The sequence below is a fragment of the Rhipicephalus sanguineus genome, chromosome 11, assembly GCF_013339695.2.
Source record: "Rhipicephalus sanguineus isolate Rsan-2018 chromosome 11, BIME_Rsan_1.4, whole genome shotgun sequence".
NCBI classification, from domain to species: domain Eukaryota; kingdom Metazoa; phylum Arthropoda; class Arachnida; order Ixodida; family Ixodidae; genus Rhipicephalus; species Rhipicephalus sanguineus.
Window position 1 is genome coordinate 62857290 of NC_051186.1, and position 26081 is coordinate 62883370.

The following is a 26081-nucleotide window of genomic DNA, read 5'->3' on the forward strand; positions in this document are numbered from 1 at the left end:
TCACCATGTCTTCTCTCGGGGCTCCGGTTCCAATAAAAGCGCTACCCGTTTTATTAACCCTCATACCAATATGCGCTTTCTCGTTACCAGCGTTTCCCGAGTGAGCGGGGACCGAGACCAGTTATAACTTGGTCTCGGTAAAATTATAACCTCAATTTTATCATAGTCTACTCTCCTGAAATGACACTATAGAAAGACTATGCGGCTGACTAAGAAGGCCTAAATGAGCCTGCACAAACACATCCCCTTCATCTCTTTATATCTTTTGGTCACTCTCCTGAGCAGTCTACCAATTTCTTTGGCGATGTTCTGCAGTTTTGAGAGGGTCATGATATTTTGCGTATTATGTTGAATATGTATGCCTAGCACTCTAATGGTCAGACGCGGAGGAACTAGACCGCTTTCTCGCACAACTTTTAACGCTATAGCTTCAGAGAATTCGTCTGGCAGAAATCCCGATGTCGGCATCGGCGTTGTTGGTTGCGAACGAAAACTCGCCGCTGTCCGTGAGCGAAAATTCGATATTGATGCAAATAAATGAATAACAAAAATCTTCGGCCTGAATGACAATCGAACCCCAGCCATTTGCGTGGTAAGCTCGAGCTCAACCATGGATCGACGCCAGTGCTCTATACTGCTTCGTAAAAAAAAAAAAAAAAACGTTATGTGTAATCTAGTTGATGTCTCCTTAACGCACGTGATATTTGGTTGTAGCGTCATAGAATCGCACCAGGCGTCAAAACATGTGAAATGCGTCACGAGTGGGGGATTTAAAGCTGCCCACCTATTACAATGCGTGCAGCAGCGCAGATACGCGTGGTACCTTACGGACGCGTAGTGGGTACTTCGCAAATTTGTAAAAGGAAGCATTATTGCATAGTGGGCACATCGGAAGTGTACTTGCAGTAGGCATGCTAGGGCTTGTTTGAAACAACGAATTTTACGCCCACAAACGTTTCTTCTCTTACTTTCGTACGGCACGGTTGAAGTCGATGCGCACGGGGCCCGATTGCGCTATGGCATTCTGCTCTAGAAGCGAAGCCTCAAGCGTCCTCCAATTTTTTTTTTTCGTTTCATTTTACACATGGTTGTTTAATAGCTACCTAACGCCTATGTCACCCCAGCACGTATTATTCAAGCAATTCTACATTATTTATACGACAATGTAAGGCTTCAACTTCGCTAAATAGTAAAATATAAAAAGTGTTCCGACGGCACACTAGCGTTCAAGTTCAGGTGATAACGAATATTTTCTGCACATCTCCGAGAAGCGCAGTCACCGTGCAGAGCAAGGACACACCGACTGCAGCACTGGGATGTACACTCCGTCTTCATCGATCTTGGGTGGTCTGCTTGTTCAAGGGAATCAGACGACGGGGGATCGACCCTTTTCCAGTCATTGCCTCTCACCGCCTAGATGACGATGCATAAAGATAGCGCATTGGTTATTGATATCCCAAGGCATGTTTCTTTTCCGAGAAGATATTGGATGCTGTGGCTGTTCCGAACACGAATGTGGACACAAAAAAAAATGTATCTTCCTGCTTTGTTGCTCGGGAATGAAAATGATCCAGATGATTGCATTTTACGGTTGCGTTTGTTGAAAGTTTGTCATGGTATTCACGTTCCTGCGTCCTATCGGTCAATGTTCGGAAGAGTGATATGAGCTGCAGTTTCATGAATGGTTTAAGCTGTCATAGACCACGCCTTCATTTTACGTCAATTGCGAAATGCGGACGTGTATAAACCCTCAATAGGTCTTTGCCCTGTTCTCATCGTTTTTACTGACTCAGTGGCGATCGTGTGTAGCGTACAGATTACTTCTTGGAATTGCGAGTCTCTGAAGGTCGTCTCTCAAAGATGTAAGGCTGAGAATTAATGTACACAGGGGTCCACTGTTAAAGGGAACATCGGAGGATGAGGCGGCAGCTCGGCGCCACCGCCGGCCAGCGGCTGCAACGAGTTTCGCGCAGGTGCAGTGCGCGCTGTGAGTCGTGCTCTTTCGTCGTCTGCTGCAGTCTGCTTCCGCGTTGCGAATCGTCGTGAAGCGAACCGTTGACGCGACGAAAGAGCACCGGGCACGGTGCTCACTGAGTCTGCGCAAATCTCGTTGCAGCCGACGGTCGGCGGTGGCACCGAGCTGTCGCCACACGCTCCGATGTTCCCTTCAACAGTGGACCCCTGTGTACATAAGTGTAAAGTTCAACTTGAGTAAAAAATGAGGATATAAGATAGTGCCCTTTATATTCATGGGCAAAACTTTTACTTTGCCACATGTGTCAGTTGCTCGGCAACGCAATGCCACGCAAAGTGAATTCCTTGCCATTTGGGTGCATCGAAGCAGTAGATAAGTTCTATATTGCTAAGTCATAATTTTTCATCATTAGTGACACAACAGTATGTTTTCTACGGCCCGGAAACTACAAGCACGATGAAACATGGCTCCCCCTTTAAAAGAACCATGCCCTCGTCTATGTCTTCATGCACAGGAAATGTTGAAACAGTATAACCAAATATGTTTCTATTAAATTTGCAGAATTGCCACAATTAAGCTAAGGCCTGCATTGTAGTTCGTTTATATTAAGTGAATTTTTGTTGCACTTCGTCCGGGCGTTACTTTTTCATTCGGTGCGTCCACTGAAGCGAAGGTCTCGATAACAGGCGGCCATTTCGAATTGCGTTCGCATGGTCCGCATTGTTTTCTGGCAGTCTGTACGTCCAGCTGTTCTGGAAATAAATGTAGTTGTGTTGGAATCTAAACAGAATTGAAGTGAATAAATATCCATTGCATTACGTAAAGAAAATGACAAGATGGTAAGGCATCAGTTATTAAATATATCCTAAAAAGACTGCCACTTTGCGCAATATTCATAAACCTTTATCGCTTTATAGGCCCCAGATGCCTTATCTGCAATGCAAAGCTTATGCTCAGTATATCAAATGAAAGTAAACTGAAATAAAATGTACAAACTGCCAAAATAAGAAAAATGATAAATATATCATTCTAATGTGGTATACGCAGCGGAAATATCTTGAGTACGTTTGTATCTTATTTAGAGCTGCAGTATCGACTGCGTCAGGAGCTATTCTTTTACATTCTGTGCCGACGATGGCTGTGCAAGCCGCTGGAGCAAAACATTTCTTGCAATATTCTGAGGCGTTTCACCGTACAAGATAATGAAAGACATTACAATCTAGCCCAATTGTAGTAGAGTGCTACAAAGACGCATGTGCGAAAAAAGCAAGTTGGCTAAAAGGTAGTAAATCTTTATTGACAGACGACTGGTTAACAAAGCGTAGTGCGAAGCACAGGAGCGAAAGAAGTGCCAGCGATTATTCACACTTCTTGAACCACCCACGCAGCGTGTAAGAAAAAATTGCTCGATTTGTCGGTGTAGACCCATAATAAACGTTTCTTATGAACTGTGCCTTGCCCGGGTCCCCTTACTTTCCAAAAACAGCACTGAATAATGTTTGAGTGACAGATCAGAGAAAAATCATTTCCATCTTTTCAGAGCCTCACCTCGTCAGGCAGTATCTATGCTTAAGGTTAAGCACCATCGCAGGTGTTCCCATAAGGAACGTCGTTTTCCGTACGAAACAAGATGCGTTCCCTAGTGCAGTAGGAAAGATGATGACTGTCGTTAAGGCATCACAACGAATGGGCTACTATAGCCATTAGCTGAGTACACATAATGGTCGCAATAATGTTTGGGATTACATGTTCGCCTTCTGTACCTGCAGTAGCACAGTTATTTATGAGACACATGCCGCTACTAACCTCCCGCAACGTCAAAACGAACCCACGGAGAACGATATCTCTTGTTGCCATTGTACGCTTTTCTGAAGCTTAAGTGCGGCTTGCGCCCCGATCATATGGGAAAGCATCTTTCATGAATATTCCTGAAGCAGTAACATCTTCATGTCTTTACTGAATTGCTAGTAGTCATCTATAGCCTGTGGTTAACATAGGTTTCTGTATACATTCTCTTCTACAACAATTATATGCTAGAGGGACAACTGCAGGGAAACTACGCCATGTGGTCGTAGCATTGTTGCTCCGTGATACGCGGATCACGATCAAATAATTATTTCTTCTACAGAGTAATATAAATATGCTAACAGCAATTTCATGCACACTCTTCATTATCCGGCTTTATTTTTGCGATCGTAATGCTGAGGTGAGCATAGGCATGAATAATAATCTAATTACTAACAGAACATGCCCGCGAGCTGTTGTGACCACTCGCGTAGGCATTTCTTTAGTGTTTCACATAGCCAAAATTACCCTCGCTCCTTAAACGTTGATGTCGCGCTAATGACAATAATCAAGGCATCTGCTGCGTAAAGGTTTGTTATCTACCGTGATAAGCACACAGTGCGGCTGTGTGACAGTAGTGAAAACAAGTCTGTAATTTAAACAATGATACGTGTTTTTCCCTGAATCCCGCTATGAATCAGTGGTCACGCAGTCTGCGCATGCTCCAGTCTGGATCCACTAAACCCAGATTTTCTGTCTCTACCATCCAAAATGCGGTACACAATTTACAATTTTCATCAACTATTCTTTCAGAAGAAACTGATCCGGGACGTTTGAAAAAAAAACACGCTAAAGTTTATTAAATAAATGTTCGTGCAGTTACTGCACACGAGCATCGCTCAATAAATATGGCAGCACCGGTGCAAGCTACAAATTCCAGATGTAGTGAATATAGTGCAGCACAACTAAATATTCTTGCAGAATATGCATGCCGTGAACTATTCATGCGAACAGTATGCCCGACTGAACTCTTAAAAAGCGCCGCAATCGACCTGTGCTGATGCCATGTTCCAATAGATCCCCTCAATTTTACGACCGGTATAACATACAACCTGAAGCAGGTACATCAGCTTTTGTTATAAGAACTTTTCCTCTCTCTTTGTTTTCTATGTATTTTAACGGCTAAATTCACATTCAATTAAGTTACAGCCTCCCCCCACTCCCCCAGCCAATAATGAAGGTAAAGTAACGCCAAACTTTAGCGCGGTATCAGTTATGTACGCTATTTTTACAAACAAGATTGTTACACGCTAGCGTGCAAATCTGGACTGTGTATATAGTCTGGTAACATTCACGTCTCAGCGTGCAATGTCGCAAATGCTGAGATTATTGCTGTCACGAACAAAACGCAGGAAAGAATAGGCTACCTCAATACCGAAGCAACGAAAGAAAGAATTCTAAAGCCGTGTAGCTACTGCGACTAAGTAGTCGAGCAGAGAGTGCAATAGGTGCCATTTTGGCTTTATCCAGAAACGCATTCGCTCTTGGCACATACCAAGTCATTGTCTCCTGCGAGAAAGCTGAGCTCACATGCTGGATATGGAAAATAAATGATGACAGGGCCTACAGCTTACCGATCTGAAACCTGCAACGTTCAAAGCGCCAGCAAAAGCAAACCCCCGTCCCATCCTCCGGTAATAATATGCTGCCCAGGTCTTACGTACGTGCATAGGATGCAGACTGATGTCCCACTTGCCTCATACTAACATCAGTATTATGCCGAGAAGGTGTGCCAAGAAACGTCGGCCTTTCATAACTACCGTCACACTCGAGCGCCCGGTTATTACTGTGGCCCAACAAACAGCGTTGCGCAGACGCTCATTTTATATAGCGTTTTAGTTGCAGAAACAGCGCGATGTCGCTGATGGAGCTGACGCAGGATGTGCTTAGAATAGCGTGAGCTAAGAGGCTGCCGCAAGAAGAGCACGTCGCTCTGCACGAATATGTATTCGTTCGTGATCGGACTGGTGATCGATAACTCGAATCATGTAATATGTAAATACAGAAAAAAAAACTTCGTAACTTATCAATAAATACAATTTTTTTCTAATTATAGACAATGAAAAGGTGTGTACCAGTTACAGAGCACCGTCAGAGAGTTGCGCAAGAAGTTTGATTCACGCAATGGTGAATAGTGTCGTTGTTATTAACGCTATATATCATGCTTTCCATTTCTGTATCTACCGTGAAAGGTGCTGTCGCTTGTCCCGGTTGCTTGACAAGCAATGCAAAAAAAGTAAAAGTAATGAAGAAAATACCTACTGCTTGCTTCCAGTGCACAAAGAAACTTGCGCAGCTTGCACTAGGTCGCGCAATACTGGCTCACAGAAGAGCTATTGGCCACCTAGGTGGTCCTGTCTTGGCTAGGTTTTTACCCTCTCACCTGTCTCTTTCCTACCCTTTGCTATACTATACTCTACAAGGCTACGCTTGCTATCTTTTGTTATTGGAGAAGAAGAAGGCGGCGAATAGGACGCAGATAGCGCGTAACGGTTCATGATGAGGAAAATTTTCTATCTACGACACGCGGCAAGAAGATGTTTAATGAAGCGAAATGAGGAGAGGTGTCAGCCTGGAAGCCGGTTTATATCCTGCTACCACTCATGGGGGTAAGGGGAAAAGGGAGAGGAAGGGAGAGGTATACCTCTACCACAACAGCTCTGCTGTGAAACACCTATACCGCATATATACCTCACAAAATGGGCAAATGCCATGACTCCCCACACTGACGGGAAACACCGAATAAGATTTTTGTACCGACCTAAATTGAGGGAGATTTATACGAACCGTCGGGATCAAACCAGTGTAAAAACCGGCTACAGAATGCTTGGGCGGTGATGAAGCACGTGCCGGTTCATGGCGATGCTAATCTTCCATCTACGAAACACGGCAAACTTCGAATGTAACAGCTCTGCTGTAACGGTTACTATTATTCACAGGCATTTATTAATATATTTTAGCGGTTCAATAGCTCTTAGTTCAACGCGTACTAAGTAGTACTGAAGCTTCACCTTATAAGCGTATTCCATTTCGTAATACGTATGCCTGAAATTGCAAAAAAATATCACTAAAACATAAAAAACTTTATTATGCTAACATTTAATGGATATAGTATATACAAGTTGTAGAGTTTCGTCTTTTGCGTAGCGTTTGTAATGACTACAAGGATATCCATTGCTTCTACCTTTGCTTTTGAATCTTAAACAGAATTCAGACGTTGAAAGGTGAAATCGCATATGCCCAGGAAACTGCCATTTGTAGTGTAATATTTGTTTTTCCTCCCATGGTGAAGCACTGGTGTTTTGCATTGCTTAGCCGATCTGTTATCTTCGCTTGCGGATTGCCTACCTTGTTTCTGTTTACGTTTTCATTCTTCCTCTCTTTCTTTATCTTTCTGTCTGCTTCTTGTATGTCTTTTACGTATCTGTTTCTTTATATTTCTTGTTTCTATGCGCTGAGAATACACACAATTGAATCTTGCGTGATTAAAGAGGCGAGGGTGCAAAAGGAGGCCTCACATTCAGCACGCATACTTGTCAATTAACCGGCGTTGCTAGGGGGGGTTGGGTGTTGTTGGGGTGTTCGAAACCACGAAAATTTTTGAATTTTGGATGCGTATATATACACGCACGCAACGCACGCAAGTACATGGATAAAATTTGGTGGAACTCCCTCGAAAAAGATTTCTGGCTACGCCTCTGAACTGCAGCTATCACCGCGAGCGGCTTTTGAATAATTATTTTTGGTAATTACTCACGGAATACATGAGACAAACTGTTCCTTACGATTGAGCTTAGGCATTGATTTTTCACCAACATTATGCCATCTGCTATTTACATCTGTCCGCCGTTATATATGTGCTTCCTCTTTGATTCGCAATGTTTTCAGCCTTATTTTCGCTGTTGATAAGAAGGATTTAATCAGCTTTCGCGGTCTTCCCTTTCGTACCCGAGCGGCTATTCTTATGTGGCACTTACGGGTTAAAGTCCAGGCTAACTGCCTATTTTCGATTGTCCCAAACTCACAGTGCGTGTCATATGCGAAGAAAACTAGAAGACTGGCTAAGAATGATGAGGCGAAATCAAACATTGTGCACGGGACTCGGCTCAGTGTAAATTCGCGCGTGACTAGACTCAGCCGGAATATTCCTAAGCCAAACATACCAACGATCGACATTTATGACTAGGCATTTGTTTCCTGAAACTGAGTAAATTTAAATGAACAAAGCCGAAAACAGATAGTCGGCGAAATGGAAATTATTACTGAAAATCACATTGCCAAATCTTAAGAGCGACGGACGAACTCCTCACTTTCAACTGAGGCCTATTGCTGAAATGCAAGAGTATTAAGTTATAAAGAAACTGTTGCCACAAAATAAGAACAGAAGTAATGCGTATATAATATGAGACGCTGTGTCCCATGTGTGGTTCATGTGCGCGAGAGCAAAAAGTTAAGTTCATTTGCTGAGCTTGCAATAAATGGCAGGTTGGTGAATTTCATACCATTTGAGCTATCTGTGCTCCCTTGAGCCCGCTACTCACCCGCGCATAACTATAAATTTGTAATTAAAGACACACGAATCGTGAAATTATATGTCATGCGTCTCGGTCATTTGCATCATGCTAAAGTAAATACACGCATGCACAAGCAATACCATCGGTGTGGTATAACCCTACAGGCTCATATTCTGATGGACTGCCTGCAAATATGTCAAATTTGTCCCCATATAATTTCCAAGGCGCTCCATACTATATTATAAGAAAGAAATTGACGTAATATGTTTTTGTGGAAATTTCAGTAATTAATCGCAATGAGCGCGTGCAGTCAGCAGGACGACCCGTCGAACATCGTAGTAGCTTTAAAAAAGTGATCGGCTACAGCCATACGCAACGCACTGCGGTTAAGTCAACACACAATGACTATGCAGATGATTCATTTCATTCTATGCGCAGTACCCTGCACTTTTCCTAGCCGCTAGTTCAAAAGGCTATAAAAAACAAGTTTCCTCCATATCTCTCGACATTGCGCTTCTAGTAGACAATATTTTGGTGTTTTTTATGTGTTTTTATGTGTGTCATCCGAGAGCTCTGCTGCAGAAAACGCACCGATACATCGGTGTAGGTCACTCATTTGCTCGTTTGCTATGACGAGCATAGCAATCGTATAGCCAAAGTTCAATCGTGAATTGTTCCTGGATAATCGTACAGCGCATAGGGTCGTCTGATATCATACATTTCAGCAACAATTTAAGAAAAAAACTTAGGTCGCTTTTGCGCATAGCGGTAGAGGAATATTTGAGCTATATAACTAAGTGAAGCTGGAAATATTCGAAAAAGCACCAAAATTATTATTTGAATCTCGTTTTATATTTACTAGTCGGTGGTATAACGAATAAACGCATCACACATATTTTCAGCTCGGTATTGTTGCCGGATCGTTCGCACTCCATCAACCCTTGCAAAGAAATTTGTTAATGAAGCGGATCATTCGACTCAGCATTCTTATTTGTACACGCTAATTCAAGTGTAGTGATCATTCATCATATCTCCTACTCAATGCAAGTTCCATAAAAAAAGTCTTACTTTAATGCTAAAGTACACGCGGCAAAATATATAAGCACGTGAAGGCATGCAAGCCGTCTGATTGTTGAACAATCAACCTATATTTACACCGTGCAGAGTTCTGATGTTTACCATGCGCAAATGTCATGTCTGCGTTGTTGGGACAGTGAGACACCAGGCCTGTCTTCCAAAACTATCCAATTGCATTCCTGGCATATAGGCGGACCAGTCCTTCGTCCCGTCAGTCTGCTACGTTTTGTCAACTCATCGCGTTGGCATTTTAGCAATGGATCTTTACCAACGCATCGACTCGCACATTTTGAAAGGTAATATTCGAAATGTTTCTACCCTGATGGAAGAATGCCATTGGATTACCCGGCTGCTCTCCACATCGAAAGTCATTCACGCTTACTCAATCGTGTCAGGCGCGAAAGCCTTTCCATGTTCCAGTACTATTCTCTGTGCAGACGCCTACTCTGTTTACCCGAACCACACAAAAACAAGTCCGCAGCAGTCGCAGCTCCTCGGGTCTGTCGAGCTTAGTCTCATCGTCGAAACACCAGGCATCTGAGAAAAGGAGGAATGGCAGGAGAAGCGCCTACTCTCGCTGACATCTCCATACGCCCAGATTCTCTTGGGACACCTCGGTAATGGTAGCGAGCATCTTGCCAGGTCCACTAAAACACAGATGGATGCCTAATGGCACAGGGACAGTGACAGTGACAAGAACTTTATTTACTAGTCCACAGGAAAATGATAAAAGGAGGCGTAGGGTTCCCCATCAAGTCGGTGGCTCAACCCAAGACGGAACAGGGAGGCGGTGACTCTCGGCGACAGCCCAGGTCCTCTGGGCAGCCTGTAGTTGAAAAGTGATGTCCGAACTTCGAAGAGCTTCATATCTTATTGTGCAGACCGAAGCCAGTATTGAATGGGCACAGCCAGAGCATATGATCAAGAGAGCAGGAATCGTGTTCGCATTTAGAACAGGACTACGGAAAGTCAGGATCAAGACGAATAAGTGCTCTAGCGTTGAGGTACGTTCGCGCCTGCAATAATCTGAGCGTGACCGACTGAACTTTATTCCGCTTCGAACTAGAGGGAGAGAAGGTCCTCCTGTTTGATCTGTAGAGCCAGGTAATCTCGTAGATTGTGGATTGTAGCCCTACAGACCCGTTAATGGCACACAGATTCTGAATATTATTATGTCGAAGGCCTCGTATGGCTCACGAATAAACAAATTAGCTTCGGCGGTAGGAACACGAGTGGTACCAAAAGTTACGCTGGGCGCACACCCGCGCACCCCGAGTGAAAATGTGGGCTGAAAATTAAACAAATTTTAAGTAAAGTAATAAGGGTACGCAGAGTGAATAGAAATAACCAAGCGCGCAATTGAACCAAATGTGAAATAAGATGAATATAAAATTTACTAAAGGTGAATCAATTATGAAACTAAGTAAAATAAACTAAATCAAATGTTCAAGTGAAGTAAATGTAATAAAACGCGAATAAAATTAAAGGATTTAAATATTCATCGCAACATGAAATATTGGAAAATAAGTGCAAACCAATATAATCTACGCGCCTAGTAGTTAGCAGCATTTCATTGAACCCACGACATTACATCCTCATGAACCGGGTATGTCATTCAAATACCTTGTTTTGAATTCACTGTTTTTGACGAGCACCTCATGTTTGCATAGATGAAAATATTTTGTGATTGTGATTCATCTAAACGCTGCGGAAAATTAATATAGACCGAGGTCCTTGCTGAAATTGTTTACCGCTTCTTTCAGTCAGCTTACGTTTCTTTATTGACTTTTCTAAAACAATTTAGACCATTGGACATAGCCGTTGCCCCCTCAGAGTGATTTGGTTTCACAGGGCCATTTTAGAACTCATCTAGCCACACGAGGTTTCAGCAGACTCCCGATAAAGCGCTCGTTTTCTCCCTGGTAATGCACTTTAAAAGCAACCTTTTGGTTTTAATTTACATATTTTTTTCGTTGAACGAAAATTTTGCTGAGCCCTTGCGCTTACCGATGAATAAAAGTAAACACTGGCGGATGGTTACATAACATTCCGAGAGGCCGAGAGCAACATTTATGTTTTAAGAGGTCTTGCTTGAGAGAAACGGTTTCATTTCTTACGCTGTTATCTTGCTTTAAATTTTGCTTTGAGTTAGATATATACAAGATGTAGTGGGTTCCGCAAATTGCGAGTATGTTGTAGCAGGAAACGAACGTCGCTCCTGGTACTGTCGTTTGAGAAACCTCGCCTGATACATTGCTTCACTGATGAAGCGTGATCGCTGCAATATGCGCTAAAGAAACAAAAATAGCTATGACTGACGCTAGTGGGCAATCAAGGAGTACTGTAAAATGGTTGACAAGGGTGCCTTTTTTCCTTTTTTGATAACTTTGTTGATACAGCTTTGCCTGCATAAAATATCATCGAGCGATAACGTAGTTGAAAGTAACTAAAATCTAGAAAGTGAATTTAGTTCGTGATGTTCTCCTAGTGAAGTGAAATATTTATTTTCTCCTCTTGGCGTTGCTTCATTGTGACCCCATTTTACAAAGCAGCCGTACTTTACTTAACTCTAACGTTAGTATTGGAGCTATTTCATTTTCATCATGTCAGATATTTAAATAATTCTGTCATGAGAATAATGTGATACTCGATAATCGACCAAGTCTTCATTTCGGCTTCGGCTGAGAAAAATGCACTCAGCTCTAAAGAGCACGCCACAACTTCATCGATCCTGCTTGGACTGCTCGTTCGAGCGAATCGCAGACAAGGGACCGAGTTTTTGCCAGTCATCGCTTTTTACCCCTTAGTTCATGAAACCAAACCAAGTGCTGATATTGATATTCAAAGGGAATATGTCTTTTTTTCAAAACGATGTCTACCGCTTTTGGCGTTCCCTATAAAAAGTGGAGGAGAGATTGGAGATAAAAAGGGGAAATTGTTTAGTAACACTTTTTCAAAGTATTGGTAAAGGATGATTGCTTCAAAAATGCGGTTCGCTTCTATCTCAGTCCTAATTGACATCTCCATCCTAAGCTGGAAAAGTGAACGTCTGGGAAAATGATAGGATGTGCCGTTTCACTGATAACTTCAGTTTTACTTGAATGCGCTTTGGTTTCAAGGCCGTATGTATGCTGCTGTTTGTGTAGCTCTTCTTTACAGAATTCTTGAACATGTATCAGTCCGCTTTACTAAAATGATGTTTCCACTGGTTCGTATACCATTCCTTGAAAGGAGTACAAACTTTATATTGCAGTGTCTCTATATACAGTTTATACAGCTTATTTCACATTTTCAGATTTTAAATTTGATTTTTATTCTTGCCATATAAACATCAGGCAAAGTTTTTAATTTCATAAGAGATTTCCGATTGCGCGCGTTCGGAAATTTTACAGCCGTACTGAAAACTTCCATGTGGTATTCTGAATAATTAAATACTATTTCATACAGAACACATATAACTTTACCGAAGCATTCTGAATTCTTGAAATCGCCTGCAGTTCGGTAGGGTGTACAAACGATCATGGCTCACCACTGCACAATGGAAAGTGCATCACTGCATGGTGGTATGCAGAAGTATTAGTGAAAGAGAATAAATAACACAAAGCCGTACGATTAATAGTTTTATGGCCACTGCTATGAGCCTATAGAATAAAGTTTATTAAAATACCATATCCATTTGACATGAGATCCACGAGCACAGCAAACTGAATCCTTGCTCTTTGGTAAAGTGCCGGAAAATTTGACCTGAGCGCTATACTTGTGCACAGCTTGAGAACACACGAGGCGTGGGCGAAAAAAGATATATTCATAAACTGGTTTGCCCCGGTATGCAAATCGCTATTTCTGATTGCTTTCTCTGTCATATTATTCACTCCATTGCTGTAATAATTTCGCGGAATTTAACCTATATCTGCCGCCGATCAGATCTACGCTGAGTTCTCTAAATGAAGTTTGGGGTGTTGCGTCGCCCTAGAAACGAATAAGCTGTTACTATGTAGGTACCATGCGCTACACTGCATGTATACAAGGCAATACGGCCATTTGTTAAACGCGTAAATATCTCTTGACATATTTTTGACATATTGAAGCGCGATGTATAGCATATAATTAGCAATCTGTAGCTCCAGTACCCGCATGACAAAAAAATATGTTCTGTTGATAAAGACGCGAGCAAAATTAATTAACTTCTCGTCGGTTGATATCACCGAAATTTAATTACAGCAGTAGATCGGCCGTGTCCTCGCTGACAATTGCAACATTCGCTTGGCCTTGCAACACTCGCAACATTACGACCTTCGCAAAATCATGGTAAACCATGCAAGTATCGTGAACCATTTCAAACAAGGCATAAATAAGAGCACGTGAGGATTTTCAGTCTTTTGGGAGAAAATACACCGCGATCTTCATTACAATTACAACATCAGGCAACAGTTCGCTATATTTATGGGACTGTGGTAGGGACATTACGTTGAATGGGTGGCTAGAGCCATGAGCGGGGCACGCGTAACGACCAGAATAATGGGTCCTTTGGATTAGACGTTAGATCTCTGCGCCGGAAGCTATAGAGTTACTGATTATAACCTACCCTTAGGGACTGTTCTATTAAAATGAAAAATAGGCGACACGAAGGAAAATGCCTACTCGCCATTGTATGACACCGAGCGCACGTAGCACCATATCCCGTGCGTGTTACCATCGTACGCCTTTCTAGAGCTTAAGTGCGCGCTGAATAAGTACCATTAGGAGTGAATGTCTTTTGAGAGCATTCCTTCTGCAGCCACATCTACATGGATGTGGTACACTTGGACTATAAGGCACCATGTCTCTCTATAAGGCACGTTCCGGAAGGTACGTAGTGGAGGTCCCCGCCGGTGGCAATTTTGTTTTTGGCTTTGTGGCACAAATATGGCTTAGGAATATTCGTTTTTGCGAAAGAAGGGAGTGCAAGAAAATACAAGGAAACAAAATATTTGTTGAGAAAATTATGTATCCCACATAATTAATTTTTTTAATGGAGCCCTAAGGCAAGGTTGCACACTCTAAGAGAAGAACAGAGCAATAAAAAAACTGAAGTAGGCCACACAAAACTGCATGAGATTACGCTCTGACAAATAATATTATTTTTTTTTACTTCATAAACACTAGATATGCACAAACTCCGACGCAGTCCTTTTATCTTTTCTAGAGCTGCACAAAGAATTTTCTCTAAGCTGTGAAGCTGCAGAGCAAAGGATAGTGTTAGTATGTGATCTGCAATGTCTGTCTTTCTCTTCTGAGAAGTCCACAAGATTCAGAAGGCACAGCGCCGAAAAGCAATGGCTGGAGTGGAAGCAATTGATCGCACAGTTTCATGATCACCCTCGATAATTGGGATCACATAGACTGCGAGGGCTGAAAATTGAATTATCCAAAAAACCTTTTTTATTCCCAGGCATTCGGATGGAGTGTCAAATTTAAATATTTATACTAACTTTATTTTTCAGGACGTACAGCCCAGCTCTGCTTAAAAAAAATCAACTGGGTTTCGTCAAGGCGCTATCAGCTCTGTTCCTTTGCCTTGGACTCACAGAAAGATCACATACCAGTCAGTAGAACGGGCCACTGAATGATTGCATCATTTCGGTTTTCGCATTTAAAATTAGAATGTTGAGCCCACAGGACCGCAATACTAGATTTCTTTATTTTCTTATCGCAATACAGCAGCAATTGTGATTCGCAAACTGTGCAAAATATCGAGAAGGACTGACAGATTATGCGTGCTCTTCTGGATGTCCGAAATACCACACGGTAGGACATAACAAATTAACATAAACGTTATGTATGATGATTCCTGGCGATAACAGCAAAATTAGGAACATCGTGGTACATCCAAGGACCTACAAAAAATCAGGCGTTGATTTATTTCATATGCGCTTCTATTCCTGACCTAACACTTCAACAGTGTTTATTTTTTATTATATCGCCTTTGTTTCCGTCATAGTGTATAGTTGTCGCCACAAATTGCTATATAAAGTGACCACACTAATTTTGATGTATTAAGTCCCGGTACTTTTGTGTCACGTTGTTAATTAGGGAAGTTTAAGAACGTTGTACGCAAAACTTTGCGTTAGAGCGTATCGCCACAGCGCATGAGTCATGTATTATCCTTTAGGATACTCATGTTGGGTTAAAAAAACAGCGTATCGCACCTAACGAAAGCTATCTATGCGTACCCTATTCTAGAACTGCCTAGAATGCATTACAACCGCGCCACTTATAACCATTCAAATGCATCTAAGCAGCTTCGTTAAGCATCGGAACAATCTAGTGCAGGTATCATCTAGGCATTGAGCGCTGCGATCGGCTGTTCCCGGTGTATGTTCTAATTCTGTTATTGATGTGCGGTCCGGTTTGGTGGTATGTTTCTAGCCGAAGAGCTGTTTTATTATAAAATGTTTATTTTGAAATCTTACTTAAACTCTTCGTACAGGCAGACTGTAAGGCTCACAAAAAGACATTGACCATGATGTCAAAATAACACGGAGCACACAAGCGTCGCCCCTTGTAACCTTTAGGAAAGCGTTGCTAATGAATGTTTTACTATGGCACAATAAAGAACAACAAAATAATATGCAAGAGTTATCTCATCTAAGCATCCGTTACCACCTGCAGAGCAGATGATAACAGATGCTTAAATTGTGTTAAATTGAGGTAGCAACAAGAGTACATACGCAGATGCTTAATTTCATGGCGAACAGATGAGAGATACAAAAGAGAAAACTTTCTCTCACCCCGACAACCTACTCAGTCCTGATGTTCTAACCATCTGCCTTCGCTGCAACGCGATACGCCATTAGATGCCTGCAAGCTTGTGAGAGCGATTGCAATATCCTGATGGCTAAGGCACGTCAATGCTGAGGTGCCCGCGCAGGGATCTGATTAGCTGCCTTCGTGACTGCAATGTACACCTCCACCAACAGTTGCAAGCGGCGAACGAGGTGAAAAAGCAGTCTGGCTTACGAGACAATATTAGATCGAGGGAACGCCCGCTGTCGTTACTTCCTGCGTGTGATTAAAGCTGACGTCAGCATCAGGAAATTGAAGCCGGGCTCGCCCGTTCATTTATATTGTTTACACATACAGAAAACGTTACTTCCACAAAATGAGGTGCTGCCATTCACGCGCTGCGAGCTTTGTGAGGCTGACCCTCAAAGTTTATCCTGCCAAAGCCACCTATGGTTGAGCTCTTATTCGACACCTTCCAACCGACATTTCTTCACGTTTTCCCCCGATTTTCATGATTTTCTATTGACAATTTTTTAACGACAACATTTTTCTCGCAGTAGACTTCCTCATGATATGCCCTTTAGCGACGCTACAGTGACAAAATATTGTATTCAGCTGCTCTATCATATTATGCAACTTGTAGGTAACAATATCTAGCGCTATCGCACCTCCCCCCCCCCTAATAATTATCGGCTATAATGTTTACATTGTAAACTCATCCTGAATGATTGGGGCTACGAAAGAGAGGATGGGGTGACACGTAGAAGATGTGAGGCTTTATGGACCACCAACTGTGTCTGAATAATGTACCTGAGAAACAGAACACTGTTGTTTGAATGAGCGACCAAAGTGAAGTTTGCACTTAGTCGCAATAGACAAAAAATAGAACAAAACGAGTGATACCGAATCTATGATGGCGAGGAGGCAAGCTTCGAACTCGGTCTTAACGTACTGAGTTTCCTATCTCGCTTTAAGATAAGAAACTCGTGCGTTTTAGTCAACGTTTTGTTGTCGCGATCAGCCAAGTCGCAAGAAAAATTTCGTGGACAAGAAAACGAAAGGCTCACATATCAGAATTTCAGGCAGGTCGAACATAGGTTGTGACAATTGTTCAGAGTCCTCAGTATTCATTCGGGTATAACATTTTTGAAAAATGCCGAAATTTGGACTCTTCACATTCTTAAAAATTGCCAATAATTTGGCAGAAACGCTACAATTTATCACCTTATGAGCACTGAAGATGGTAAGCTTTTGAGCAGATCTGAGTGATTTAAATCAAGTTGTAGATGAGATACATCAAAGGGTGGGGTCCAATATACGTGTCCTTTACAACGTGCTTTTTCGGATACCTACAGAAATATGAATGCTCCATCATAGGAGTTTTACCAAACTTGATCCCCGAATAGGCAAAATTTGAAGGCACGTTGCCTGCGTAGTATAAAACGATCAATGAACGTAAAACTATAAATTATTCAAATTGTGCCTTTCCTCATATTGCCCATGCAGCACAGAGGAAAATTTTAGCATCAACTAAAAGGTGGAAGACAGAACATGAAAATAAAATAAAAAGAACTCTACAATCGTTGAAATGACATTACCGCTCTAGACAAACGTAGACCTTCAACTTTTACGATCTTTTCTTTCAGCATACTCCGATAATGAAAAAGCTCATTCTTATTTTTGAGAAACTGTTGAGTAAGGCAAGCTGAAGCTCACAAAAAATGTGAAAATTACGCCAGGCAGTAAAACTTCCTTTCAACAATCGGCGTATTTTCACGAATGCTTGTATTAAAATTTCATGATCAGACTTTAAATACGTATGCATTTCTACGCCGACTCAAAGAAAAAAACGTTCTCTTTGTGCCTTTGTCACGTATTTCTCGCATCATCATCAAGAAATAAATTATGAAAACAAGAAAATTTTGGCAGCTACGCGCTATCAATGTGAAGATTGAGGAAGCAGTGGAGCTGGTGGCATTCTTCGCCTTTTTTTGCCATCCTCCTCACTCTCACGTCCTTTTGCGACCACTTGCTATACCACACCATACATAGCTATGCGTCACCGTCTCCCGTCCTCACTTCCATTTCCCAGGCCTTGCTGTACTGTACAATAGACGGCTATACTGTGCTTTGCTCTCTCTCCTCCTCATTTCCCTCTTCCTCACCCTCACTTTCCTTCTTCCTTTTAGCACCATCTTGCTGTACTATACTACACAGGGTAATGCTGTGCTTTGCTAGCATGCTGGATGGCTGAGTGGTTAGGACACTCGCCTTCAGACTGTGGGCGCGCGGGTTTGAGTCCCGCCTCGCGGAGAATATCTTTTGCTTTTTGTCTTTCTCTGCATCTCTTTCTATTTCTATCTTTCTCTCTCACTCTCCGTACTTGTTCTCTATCAGACTTAGGCAGCCAAGGCCGGACAAAGTGGCGTACGTGTTCTGGGAGTGAAAGAAGACGTACAAGAGGACGAAGAGAGAGCCTGCATGCCGGTTTATGATGATGATAATTTCTGCTGACGACTAACGAAGGCTCTCCAAGCTTAAACAGCTCCGCTGTTAAGATTATTTTTCTCGGCGGGGCTGAGTTTGGACCCCGGCCACCATCCTTCGACGGCGAGGGGAACCATTACTTTGAAACACGTGACTATAACCATATGAATGAGTTGTGTTCACGCTGCAAAACAAATGTAAAAAAAATTACACCATCTTCCCGTAGGGAATCCTGAGTAGTATGCGAAGCAGCATGGGGTCGACGCAGTTCCTATTTGTTTCACTTCGTCGTTTCCGTTAAGTTGAGGTTCGTAGCTACCGTTATGTTTACCGTTTGGTTTCCATGAGGGGAGCGGAGCGCGCGCGCGCGTCATTTGTACCGCGGAGCTACAGTGGCACCCTCAGCGTAGTATGCAGCGCTTACCGTTGCGCCTGTAACCCTTCGCAGTATCGCACGCGGGGCCGCAGGTCCGTTGCGCAATCCCGGAGAGGAGTTTCGGAGAGGAGAGGAGGAATGCCGGGGGGGGGGGGGGGGGGAGGTGATTCTTAAAAGGAAGAAGGAAATGAAAACGGAAATTGGGTGTGGAGTGCACGATAACTGTCTCTCAAGTGAGGACACCTCAACCGATACACTCACGGGGGATTGGGGATCAAAAGGACAGTGAGAGTGAAAAGAATATGGTAAAAGAAGAAAAAGAAAGGTATGAGTGGGAAAAAGAAACAGTGAGGGGGTGGGGGGCAGAAGAACGGGCGTCCGAGTCACCGTGGTGAGCGGCTAGAAAATTCGTTCGACTAGGCCGGCATCCTCGAGAAAAGCGAGTAGGGCCGCAAGGGCTGATCGGCGACGGTGCACGTGGCCGGTGGGATGGAGCAAGTCCTGTAGGATCGCACACGGCAGTCTGACGAGGCGGTACTTCATGGTGAGCCGCTTCCGCGCAGTGTTGAGAGAAGGACAGTCAAACAATAGGTGGCACAGGCTTTCGATCGCGCCGCAATCGGTGCAGTTCGGTGCAGCGGCGCCGCGAAGACGATGCCTGCGTTCCGCGGGCCACACAGAACCGGTCCTCAGGGCAAGAAGAAGCGCGCGCTCGCGGCGAGTGAAACCAGTGGCTGGGATGGGAGGAGGGGGGGTGTCCGGAGGCGACCGGTGCGTCAGGATGCTCGCGCACCAGCTCCCGGCGAAGGTTGTTGCGTGCCGAGTCGAACGAGCTGGCGTAATCCGTCAGCGAAGTCTCGGCGGAGTGTGCTCGTTTTGCGAGTTCGTCTGCAGCCTCGTTGCCCGCGATGCCGACGTGTGAAGGGAGCCACTGAAGGACCACATCACAGCCTCGTTCCTAGAGGGCCAGCAGGCTGAGAGCGGCACGCTGAGCAAGAAGGGGGCCTCGTTCCTCCCTCGCGAGCTAGCGGAGGGCAGGTTTCGAGCCGCAGAAGATTGCTGCGCTCGTGACGGCCGGCGAATTGCGCAGGAGGTCTGCAGCCAGCTGGAGCCCGACTAGCTCAGCTGTTGTTGAGGATGCACAGTATCGCAAGCGGCACTGTCGTTCCGAGCTGAGCTGAGGGGCTATGCAGGCGGTCGCGACTGAGCGATCCTGCAGGACGGACCCATCGGTGAACGCCTGCGTCCTCCCGGTCAGGTCCTCATACATCCGCGCCGCGGTCTCCTGAGCAATGGCGCTGATGAGGGTGTGGCGTTTGGATCGAATGCCCGGCAGGTGCAAGTTCACTCGATGGGGCACTCGACGGTGAGGGGGTGGCCAGCGCGAAAGGCGTGCGGGGTCGTCAGCCACAACACCGTCGTACACGTCGATAAGTTGGCTGACATGTGACTTTGGCACAGCACGTAAGCGCGAGAGGAGGGGACCTGCATCAGGCGCTCGGTGGAGACGCTGCAAGTGGCACAATGCGCGCAGGTCCGCCGTGAGCGACGCAGGTCACGCACGAGCCTCCGCGAGGGTCTCGGCCACACGAGAGCCACGAGGCATTCCGTGACACATGCGGATGACTCGGCGGTGGTCCTGGTCGATCAGTCGCCAGTGTGGCGCCTGGAGTTTGCAGATCGGCAGTGCGTAGTGGATGGCAGACAGAGCCATCGCCTCGTAGATGGTGCAGGCGAAGGCAGCGGGGCAGCCGTTGCCGCCTGCGAGTAGTTGGCGCACGGCCGATTCCACGCGACGCGTCGTCTGTCGTACACGTCGCACCGCCGGGAACCATCGGAGGCGATTGTCTATCGTCAGGCCGAGGTAGCGGACGTTGCTACTCCAAACTATTGGTGCGCCATCCAGCTCAAGGCACGGAAGACGTCGTCGGGCTTCAGCACTAGGGTGGACGACGAGGGCCTCGGTTTTCGGCGCCGAGATCGTGAGGCCGATGTTTCTCACAAAGGCGGCCACACATTGGAGGGCCTCTTGCATGCAAGCGCGCACCACCGAGCACTTTCGGGTCGGTCCACGCACATACAATGCGACGTCATCAGCGTAGACCACTGCGCGAACAGGGAACAGAGCAGAGGAGTCAAAGAGAGGAGAGGAGGAGGATGTGCATGCGCAGTGGGGGTGTGGACGCCGCACGGCGGAGGGAGAGAGGGACATAGCCCCGACCATAAGCTGCTTCGCATCTAAGAAATAACACTTTCTTTGAAGACGTCGTTGACTTGCGAAGTAGTATAATAGAAGCCCTCCGCATGCGCTTCCCTAATCGCGAGATGACCTTTTAAAGAGCCGTTCAAGAAGTTGACGAACGCTAGAAAGATCACTGCATGCCAATGCCGTGCTCTAGGAAACGCCGCAAACTACAATAAACTCAGCTCTATTCTCTCCTAGACAACTTCCAAAGGATCTCGTGTGTGGACTTTCTTTTCCCCTTTTCTCCGCGAATGCCCACTTCCCATTTACTTCACCTTTTTAACAGCAGGAACTTCTGCTCAACGTATTGATTTAATTGCAACTTTCTGGCAGTATAAACAGTGCAGACAAACCGCTCTACCTCCTATTCTGTATTTTTTCGGCTGCAGTGTTTTTTTAAATCTCTGGCGTTCGCCCTCTGCATACCACTAATTAGCTGGTGCGGTTTTTCAGATCCAAACAACACTTGAATTACAGACACGCTTCGCAGGCGTGAGTTTTCTGCAATGACAAAGCGCTCGCTTCGGCCTGCGCCTTTGCATGTCCGTTTCATAAAGACCACACTAGTTTGGCTATTGAGCATGCTCGAAAAATACGAATTTCATACGTAGAAAACTCGGGGTTACACAACATGTCTCAAACGAGGAGCAATTTACGGGTACAGCATACTGTAGTACGAATGAAACATTGCTGTATCAATATACTCGAATTATTCGCCGAGAATTTTTCGCGATTGGCAAGCGTGTCACGGATTTAGCGAAAACTGACGGACACATATCATTTTAGTAATTCTAGTGCGTTCATTAGCTTGAAATATTTGGTCTAGCCAAGAGCACAGCATATTCCGCGCACATTAATTTTGCAACTTCGCGTTACATGACGTTTTCGAAAGCCTTGCATTGTACGAAATGATAATGCGCATTTGTATTGTTTCAAAACGTCAAGCAACATTCATTTCGGTCAATTGATTCGAACATGGAGGCATCGCAAAAAAATATTACATTGTGAAAGCAAACCGATATCCTTGGTATCCAAAATAAACGGGGAAACATTTGTACACGCGTAAATACTGCACAGCATTGTTGGCAGTATAAGTAGCATAACCAGGCATTACATTCGGGCGGGCGGGGGGGGGGGGTAATCATATTTTTTGTATGTTCGTGCGTGTGTTTGTATGAATGCATGGATATGCACATGCAAAATAAAAAAAAAATATCGGAAGAGGAAATTTGACCCCCCCACACACACCCCCGTCCTGGCTACGCTTCTGTTGGCAGGTTTGCTGCCAACTGATTTTTAAAACTTGCTTTCTTGCTGTCTCTCTCTCTGTGCTCACATGGTACTGCTGTTTTGCGAGCATTTGGCTTGTGCAAGAAGTGCATGGGAGTAAATACAAGTGAAGCCAACAGTGTTTGTGCCTCTCGTTATAAGAGCATTCAGCACACCCCAAAACAGGTCACCAAGAAATTGTGCCCTTGCTAGCATGCTTTAGAACACTCTCTACCGTACGTGCTAACACACAAGCGGTTTCTCCGAAAGGCTACCACTGACACATTCGCACACAGCAGTGGCGTAGCCACAGGGGGGGGGGGGGACACCGTGCCCGTCTCTCCCCCCCCTCCCGAAAAAAAAAAATTTCTGGCTACGCCCCTGGTACACAGTGACCAGCATAGACTCATGCGGCACGGAATCCCGCCTACCAAGGGCATCTTATTTGCAGACCTCACAGCGCGTTGTTTCATTCAATTTGAAAGCCCGTAGCCTGCCAGGTAACAAAAGGCTTTTGCTTCTGGTGATGGTTCACAATTACCCATGGTCGTCGGAAGCACCTGAGAGGTCACGGAACGGCATGGACATAAGCTGTCGGCAAACTTTGTCTTTCTTGGCATTTTTCTGGACAAGGTGTTAGACGTTCTTAAACTGCGCGAAATGGCCAGGACACAATCAAGAAAACACAGCGAACAACACGAACACAGTTCGTGTTGTTCTCAATGTTTTCTTGCTTGTGTACTGGTCATTTCGTGCAGTTTAATAACGTCTAACAGCAATAAACCAACTAGCCCACCAGAACGTATTACTCTGGACAAAAGCCTCACGACGTTTTTTTTCTCTCTTTTTTTGCACAGAGGCTTTCAAATGCACTATGCAAGAGTGTCTAAACTTGGTCACTATGGCATAAACTTAGTCACTATGGTGTATGGTCTCACATGTTTTGCTCAGCGGTTTATCGGCGCGAGAAATAGCTCGCACCCAGCTTTCAAGGGGCTGCGGATTGGGCGACGGCGCAAAGCAGTTCCGCTTTTCTGGGTTATGCTTTTGTATCCACTGGTACAGCCGGGCACGAAACAAGTTGGCATCGCAAAGCTTGAAAACTGCTTGACTTCCTCTGGCAAGAAATGCTCGGTTTTCCAAATTCACCGAAGTCGTCGAGAGTAACCTCGCGCATGCACAGCAAAGGCACCCAGGAAAAACATTCCATGACAGCCCCGCACGCGGCCAAGCACTACGGGAAAGAACACGTGTGCCCGCGCGCGCGACAGCGCTATTCACGACTGTGGCTCCCTCTCACTGCCTGGGTAAAAGCGGCGGCCGCCTTCGGCGGAGGAGTTACTGAACTGAAAAAGTATCTATAAACGTTGGCCTGGACCCCGTCCGAAACGTTGGAACAAATACGTTTGCGTACATTCGCCCGTTCTCTCGATCTCTCGAATACCCCGGTATATATATATATATATATATATATATATATATATATATATATATATATATATATATATATATATATATATATATATATATATATATATATATATATATATATATATATATATATATATATGGTGGGGGCTGCCATCTATGTCGAGTCTCTCAGAGGAATAAGAACTAATGCCGCTCAGCTTTATCTACGAAGTGGGACTGTCCTTCCTAATTAACCATCAAAGCATAGTGTTCATACGACCTGACAAGTCGCCACAACATACATCCCAAGGGCGCACGGTATTGCCACGGATGACGATAAAGAAGCGTGCTGGCTCAGCAAACGAGTGTACAGAAAGCAACAAAAATACGCCTATAACTGGGAGCACTAAGATAATAAAGACACTGGCTGACGTACCCCTGTTCTTGGTTGGTCGCTTGTGACTGCTACTGCACTTTCTCTCAGAGTCGAAGCACTCTGATGAAAGCGGGAACTGTTAACATGAAAAGGATGGCAGCTAATCGATGCAGTAAGATGTAATTGTCATATATACTTAAGGTTCTTTTTTGTGGGATGAGAGCACGAAAGCATTTCCTTTATTTACATTGTTGTTTTGGAGGGGCACTGCCGAGTTGCCGAGATGGGTTAAATGACACAATGCCAGAGGCCGAATCGAGTTTATTTACGTGATTTGGTACAATCAAACTCGTGTAGACAACGCGAAATATGCGCTCATTTGTCGATACTGTGTCAGTGGCGACGTGTAAGAGTAGTCGGCGCTCTTACGCAGTGCGCCGATTAATTCTTTAGAATCTTCTTCTCCCTTCGGCTCAGGACTTCCCCTTCTACTGGGGGGATTCCCCTCTCCTACGCGGCGACAGTATGTGGTTCCTAACGCGGTTGTTGACACTGGCGTCCGTTCTGGTGTGAGAGGTCACGTGCTTTCTGTACAGCTCTTGAGCACGCGTTTTGCGGACGCCAGCTGCGTGCAGGCTTTAGCCAAACAAGATGTCATGAGGCGTTTTCGCCTTAAGGTTTTCTAAACAAATAGCTCAGTTTAGAAGGTTGTAGTTCAGAAGATCGGGGGAAGTAAGCAGTTGAACCTTCACAAGCAATATTATTGAGTTCTAATAGCCTCGGCAAGTTGTCGGAGTTGTTCTGTAAGTAACCATGGAGACGCCTGACGAACAGCACTAGGCTGCAGCCTGCTCCACTTGTTGACTCTGCCTCCCTTATCACGAATGCATTTTAGAGCGTCTGCGCGGCACAGCGGCAGAAAAGTTTCAGAAGAGTGTACGTTTTAGAGAATGTTTAAATAATAGAATTGTGAGCTTTCTTCCTCGTTTCTGTTTTGTAAAATAAATCTGCTAAACCTGCTATGAATTGCACACTTTTAAAACGGCTTGAGGTGCTGAAAAACATGAACAGCGAAGCTGCTTTGTAAAAAGTGAAATGCGAATTCGATGGAAGAACGCACACTTAAAACGAGTGCTCAAAATTGTCAATGTTTAGAAAATTATGTTCCGCACCTGGTTTTCCAACCATTACGTGAAGCTGAAATGGCCATCGGTTGGATGGAATTTTTTTTGCTCTCAGAATATTTTGGGAAAGTAATGTTCAACTAATGCTCTTATAGGTGTATTTTTGCAAATATTTAGGTGACTGAGTTTTGATAGAGTGCCATTGCTGCGACATTTAGCGATCCTAGCATTTTCACTAGATTATAGGGCAAGTAATGCAAGATCGTGAGCTCCCATTAGGAGTTCAACTTTAATGTGCTGCATTACTAATGGTAGGTGTGCAAGAAATGAAAACGTTATGTCCAACGATAAGCAGTGGCCGTCATTTTTATTGCGAATGTAGCACATTCACACGATCAGGCGGATTGAGCTGAGAGAGACGCAGACTTTCCATTTTGCAGCTTGCAAATATCGTAGCCAACCTGAACCACTACTGCAACTTCAATGTTCGTATTTTTCCGTACGGGAATTAAACAGTGACGCTTACGTAATTACGCAGACACCGCGGTGGCACAGTATTTACGATACTCTGCTGATGACCTGAAATCTCAGGCTTCAATCCTGATAGCGGTGGTCGCA